Consider the following 6,298-nt stretch of genomic DNA (forward strand, 5'->3'; position numbering starts at 1 on the left):
TTGATTAACGTAAAAAGGAATCTGAACTTTTCTTCCGTAGCATAAATTGTGGGAATCGTTTCCGGAATCGATTCTTCGCCCAGCTCTACCACAGAGTCATAATAAGTGGCGTCGGTGGCCTAGTGGTTAGGCTACCGGACTCGTAATCGTGAGGTTGCGGATTCGGGGGTTCGAGCCGCGGGCCCGACGTTGTGTCCTTGGGAAAGGCCCTTTACACGAATTTTCCCCACTTCACCCAGGTGGGAATGGGTACCTGGCTATAGACAGTGAAAGATCTTGTCAGTTTGTTAGTGTTAGAACGCTTAAACAGCTGCGTGCACAGTACGCTTCCCGGGAAGCTGAGAATGTTTCTGAGTGTTCTATGGTCTGCTGGGGTAATAATATGGTGTAAAGCGCATAGAGCCTGCTGTTGAGCGGGGATATGCGCTATACAAATGCTATTTTTATTATTATGATTATGATTATGATGATGATGATGATGGTGATGATGATTATTATTATTATTACTATTATTATTATTATTATTATTACTATTATTATTATCATTATTATCATTATCATTATTATTATTATTATTATTATTATTATTATTATTATTATTATTATTATTATTATTATTATTAATGAGCTGAACACCCCAACGACTGACGCCTGTGGGGAAACAGTTAGGTGCTTCACCTTAATTCACATCGCACATGGAAGACCGGAGTCCGATTCCCACAGGAGCAAAATGTTTATCCAGTTCCTCCGACTCTCTGCTGACTGAGACGTTTAGGGGCTCTCGTGGCCTACAGGTTAAAGTGTTGGCCTCTCTTTCAAAGGTCCTGGGTTCGAATCCGGGTAGCGACCGAAACATTTTCTTTTTTAAAAGTGTCTCCTTTCACCTCCTTTCCTGCTCTCTAGAAATATTTTGTCGTCTGCTTTCGTCTCCACTTTCTGCCCCCATCCCCTCACCTCCGTTCCCCTTTCTCTGGGCTCCTGATTCTTTCTGCAGCCTTTCTACTGCTACTCCTTGACTCCTTCTTACTGCTGTCTTTCAGCCACACTCCTGATCTTCTGGTAGGAAAGATCTACATCTAGCCTTCTCGGACAAGGGCGAAAAATCTAGGAGGGCCCGTGTCCAAGTTGCGCACGTTAAGGGTCCCTTGCTGGTCTAAAATGGATAAGAGTAGGCTTCGGCCGCCACTTGGGCAAAATTTAAAATTTCCCACCAACTGAAAAAGTTTAGTGTGTCCCACGCGCTCATATGACCTCATGCAGTTGCGAGCGCCGTAAAACACTTACAAAAACAAACATGAGACATCCCTCTCAGCTCTCATTGGCCCAGACAGTCTGGGTCAAAGTGTGTGTCCCCCTGAGCTTTGTTGGATCGGTGGGGACGTAAAATCACGTACATAAGACAACAACTACTACAACTACAACGACAACAACAACAATAACAATGACAACAACAACAACAGCAACTGCAACAACAACAACAATGACAACAACAACAACAACAACAACTGCAACAACTGCAACAACAACAACAAAAACAACTGCAACAACAATAACAACAAGAACAACAACAACAATGAAACTAACTCTAGCAATAGACAGGCTTACTCGGAAACACTCAGTTTCCAAATGATGTAAATCCGGCACGAGATAGGGGGAAAAGAAAAAAAAAGGGGGGGGGGGCGGGGGATTAGTTCCAGCGGCTGCCGAGGACGCTATTTTTCGTTTAGAATACCCTCCTGAATCAGTTTTGAATTTTAGCTTCAGTAAGAGTTTTACAGCACTTGCAGCAATAATAGGTCGTATAATTCATAAAATTATAAATTGTGAATAAAAGTTATTTAAATTTGTAATGTTTTATAAAACTTTGTTTTAAACTAAGAATTTTTACCACGAATTTTTTAAATCAGTTTAATAGAAATATTTGACCAAAATCAAGCCGTGTTGTGAACTGTTGTGAATGCGACCAACTTGTGTTTCGCGCGCTCATGTGACTTTGTGACCTTATGTAGTTGCGAGCGCCGTAAAACTCTTTACTTAAACTAACTGCCGAAGATAAGTGGTGCTACTAAAGAGTAACATACAAAGAAATGGATGGGATATAAGGACGACGATAGATGTGTAGTAGGAAAGAGGAGACGACCAGGCATGCGCACCCGCCAACCACCCACATTATGATGTATATTATGCGTGCACTTTGTTTTAGAAAAGAAATAATTTAAAGGTTCTTTGGTTGCGATATTAATATCAAAAAGAAAACGCTCCTATTTTTTTTTCTTTAAAAAAAAATTTTCTTAGAGAAACTCACGACTGCCTTTCACTCAGTGTATTTTAAGAATAGCCTCTAATGATTATGTTATACTGGCCCATTTAACACTCATGCTTTAGCTTTTTTTTTTAAGTTGAAGGGGTTAGGCCATTCCCAAAGGGGGGATATTAACATGTTCTTATGCACACTAGAATTGTAAATGGGCTAATTTATCAATGGCATGATCATACTGTGTCGGAACAACATAGGGGGGCTGCTGCTTTTTCTTTCCTCATCCTTACTATCATCATTTTACCTCTACTCCTTTTGTATGTTTGTCACTCTCTTGTGAACTGCTATTTCTGGGGTGCCTTGATAGTTGACTCAGACTTTGTGCTGTTAAAGCTAGAGAGGTGAGCAGAGAAGACCTAAGTTTGATTCTCCTTTTGGACTTCTCTGTTGACACCCGCCCCATGGTGCTCATATGACCCTATGCAGTCGCGAGTGCCGTAAAACCTTACTAAATCTAAACGAGGGTGTTTTTACACTAATATGGACGTAATTTAGATCATTTAGGAAGCAAGCTACTTCGACTCTGCCGGTCAGGGAGACAGACCTGGGGCTGAGAGGGATACAACATCCCAGCAGGAAGACCCGCACACTCGATAAACAGTCTCCCAACATGGGAATCGAACTCAGGACTTCTGCACTGGACGGCGCACAGCCTAACTCTTTCTCTACCGAGGACGCTGGTTATACATGTACATAGATTGTTTTAAAAAGTATGTTAGAAAAGAACGTCTTTGTAATGAAAAAGCCAAGGTCAAAGGTTAAGTAAGAACAGAGTGTCTCTTCAATAAAATTACCTTTTTTTTCTTTTACAATGGATTTTTGTTCCAAATAACAACAGCTGAAGCTACATCCAGACTGTAGTACACGTCTCGTCTTATGAACAGATTTGTAAAGTATAAGAGCACAATATTGCAACATAATCATCGTCTTTTAGATATCTTAACAACAACAACAACAACAACAACAACAACAACAACAACAACAACAACAACAACAACAATTTAAAAAAGAAAGAAAGAATAAAGAATGATTTTTTAAAGAACCATAATATTAATAAGTGTGCACGCCATCTTCTTCATCAACTCCTCTTGCCTCTTGCCACGGAGGACAATATTGATAGACGACACCGACATTGCAGACATTATTGATACTGAACCTCCGCAAAGATCGTACATGACAAGATATTTCACTCGGCTAGAAAAGTGTCCGGGGAAGTCCGCGCATTGCTTCAGATGGCGCTGCAGTCCTCTGTTTTAAAGCTTTCTTTCGTTCTCCAGATGAAGAATAGGAACAGCACAACTTATAAGTTTCACTTTGATTTTTTTTCACACAAGTAGGGTTCCGTAACTCTGTTCGCAAAGCGGGCACTTTTTCGAAGAGGGTGACACTGGATTTTGAGGACACTTTTTTAATTGGCTCACAGAGAAGAGTGAACAGTTTTGTATGTACTATCTTTGGCCGCCTTGTATATACGATCTTTGGCCACCTTGTATATACGACCTTCGATCACATTGTATGTACGATCTTTGACCACCTTGTATATACGACCTTTGATCACCTTGCATGTACGATCTTTGATCACCTTGTATGTACGATCTTTGGCCACCTTGTATATACGACCTTTGATCACCTTGTATGTACGATCTTTGATCACATTGTATGTACGATCTTTGGCCACCTTGTATGTACGATCTTTGGTCACCTTGTATATACGACCTTTGATAACCTTGTATGTACGATCTTTGACCACCTTGTATGTACGATCTTTGACCACCTTGTATGTACGATCTTTGACCACCTTGTATGTACGATCTTTGACTACCTTGTATGTACGATCTTTGACCACCTCGTATATACGATCCTTGACCACCGCCCGTCCTGTCCCATGTATTGAGTCTGCCTTCTCGCCCCGTCAAATCACTCCGGGGTTTCCCGATCGACAAAGGCTACGTCAGCGATCCTCCACGTCCTGCGAACTTTCTTTTGTTTTTACCAAAAAAGAGAAAATTTGATAAAAAGTCTCCTTATATTTCGAACTCATCTTGAGATAAATGAAAATATTCACCGAGGAGCTGATGGCCTCAAAGATGTAGGCAGAAGACCACACGACGTGGAAGATATTGGTGTAGCGTTTCCCTTTGCCGAACTCTGGCTCCACCGACATAGCCGCCTGGACAGCGTTCATTGGCAGAAACGAGAAAATAAAGATGGAGGAAATGATGATTGCCATTTTCCCAATTCTCTTGTCGCGTTCGCTGGCCCCTTCCGACATGCCCGCCATTGTGGACTGCTGTCTCCATTTACTTTTCTTCTTCAGTCCCATAATTAAGACAAGCGTGCACACAGACACGCACAAAAAAGAACACGCATTTGTGAAACCTCCTAGACCAAAAGTTAGTCTGTCAAAGTCGTCTCGATTGTTTATATACACAAGTCCCAGAAGGGTTTTATTTCGCTCCGGATAAAATTTCCAGTCCAGTCTCGTTGTGTAGTACACCGGAATCAAACTGGCGGCCATTGTGACGTAGATCGTGATAAGAACCCACTTTGTTCTCGTAGGGGTGATCAGGGTCCTAACTTTGAGAGGGAACAGCACGCAGACACATCTCTCAAACGATAAAAAGGCGGTGCACCAGCAAATGGTTTTAATGAAGGCCACTCTCGGGATTCCAAGAAAAAGATACGAGAGTTCGTTTGCTTTGAAGGGCACGATATCGGAATAGAGAAAAACGGGATTGTAGAAGAGACTCATGAACAACAGGGCCAGCAGACTCCCCATATCAGCAATGGCTAGGCCAAACAGCGTCATGTTCACCGTGTCTCGCAGTCCTTGCTTGACGAAGACCACCAAATTGATGACGTTTGTGAACACACCGAACGAGCAGACGATGGCGAAGATGACAACAATGTTCAGAAGTAGGAAGACGTTGGTCGTTTGGTCGTCAATGATCTTCCCGTCTGGCGAGGAGCCGCTCGTCTCAATGCTGGTGTTCATTTCAAGGTGAAGGACACTCACTTTGTGGGGAGACCAAAATGACTGTCTGTGTATCCCAATATCAGACGAGTCAGCAACAGGGTCGTTTGAGAGTGGCGATTCTGACGAAGCCATGATTGCTAAATCTCAGTTGCAGAGCCTCGCTTTGGACATCTCAGAATCCAAAAATAGTTTTCGACCATACGTTCAGCTGTAGACAATCAACAAAGCATTTAATCAAAATTTGCTTTGTGATGGAGAAATCAGTTCAATAAAATATCATTTATTTTCTGCGACACGGTGCGAACGAAAGAGTAGACTTACTTCTGGTCCTATTTTTATGTTGTTTGGCATGCCTTTCTAAAAGCCTCACTAGATCTATAACTTGATTACTTTTCGAAAAACTACAACCGGCTTCTGCGGTGTAGCAGTTAGATGGAAAATTAACAAGTTGCATAAAACTGAGTTGTAGTTGTAATGCCTCTTTGTATTTTGATAAATACCATTTCGGCTATCCTTAGTTCTGGAGATTGTACTCTTTGCAAAACTTCTTAATTTCCAAACCTTTTACTTTCACAGGAATTTGAATTGGTACTGCCCGTATTTTGATGATTCTTTTAGTCAGCAAACCCATTAGACAATTTCCCCTCAAGAGAAAGAGTTCAACGTTTTGGCAGATTCACTTCGTTTGAGTGTTGATTATGAATCGTTTTCTATGCAGACACGCCAGGAATTGTTCTTATTAAATTTTAAAAAACAACAACAACAACAAACAACAACAACAACAAAGAAACAAACAAAAAAACGTGAAGAAACAGAGAGAAAGGGTTAATTGTTTGTTGTTGTAATTCGTTCGGTTATTTTGTTGTCTTGTTTGTTGTTGTTTTTTGTCAAGTGGGGGTGGGGGAGGCGGGGAGGGGAGCCTTGGGCGTTGTGTGGGTGGGTGCTGATGTGCGTGTGTTTGTGTGTGTGTGTGTGTGTGTGTGTTTGTGTATGTGTGTGTGTGT

The sequence above is a fragment of the Aplysia californica genome, unplaced genomic scaffold (assembly GCF_000002075.1).
Source record: "Aplysia californica isolate F4 #8 unplaced genomic scaffold, AplCal3.0 scaffold01106, whole genome shotgun sequence".
Taxonomy (NCBI): Eukaryota; Metazoa; Mollusca; class Gastropoda; order Aplysiida; family Aplysiidae; genus Aplysia; species Aplysia californica.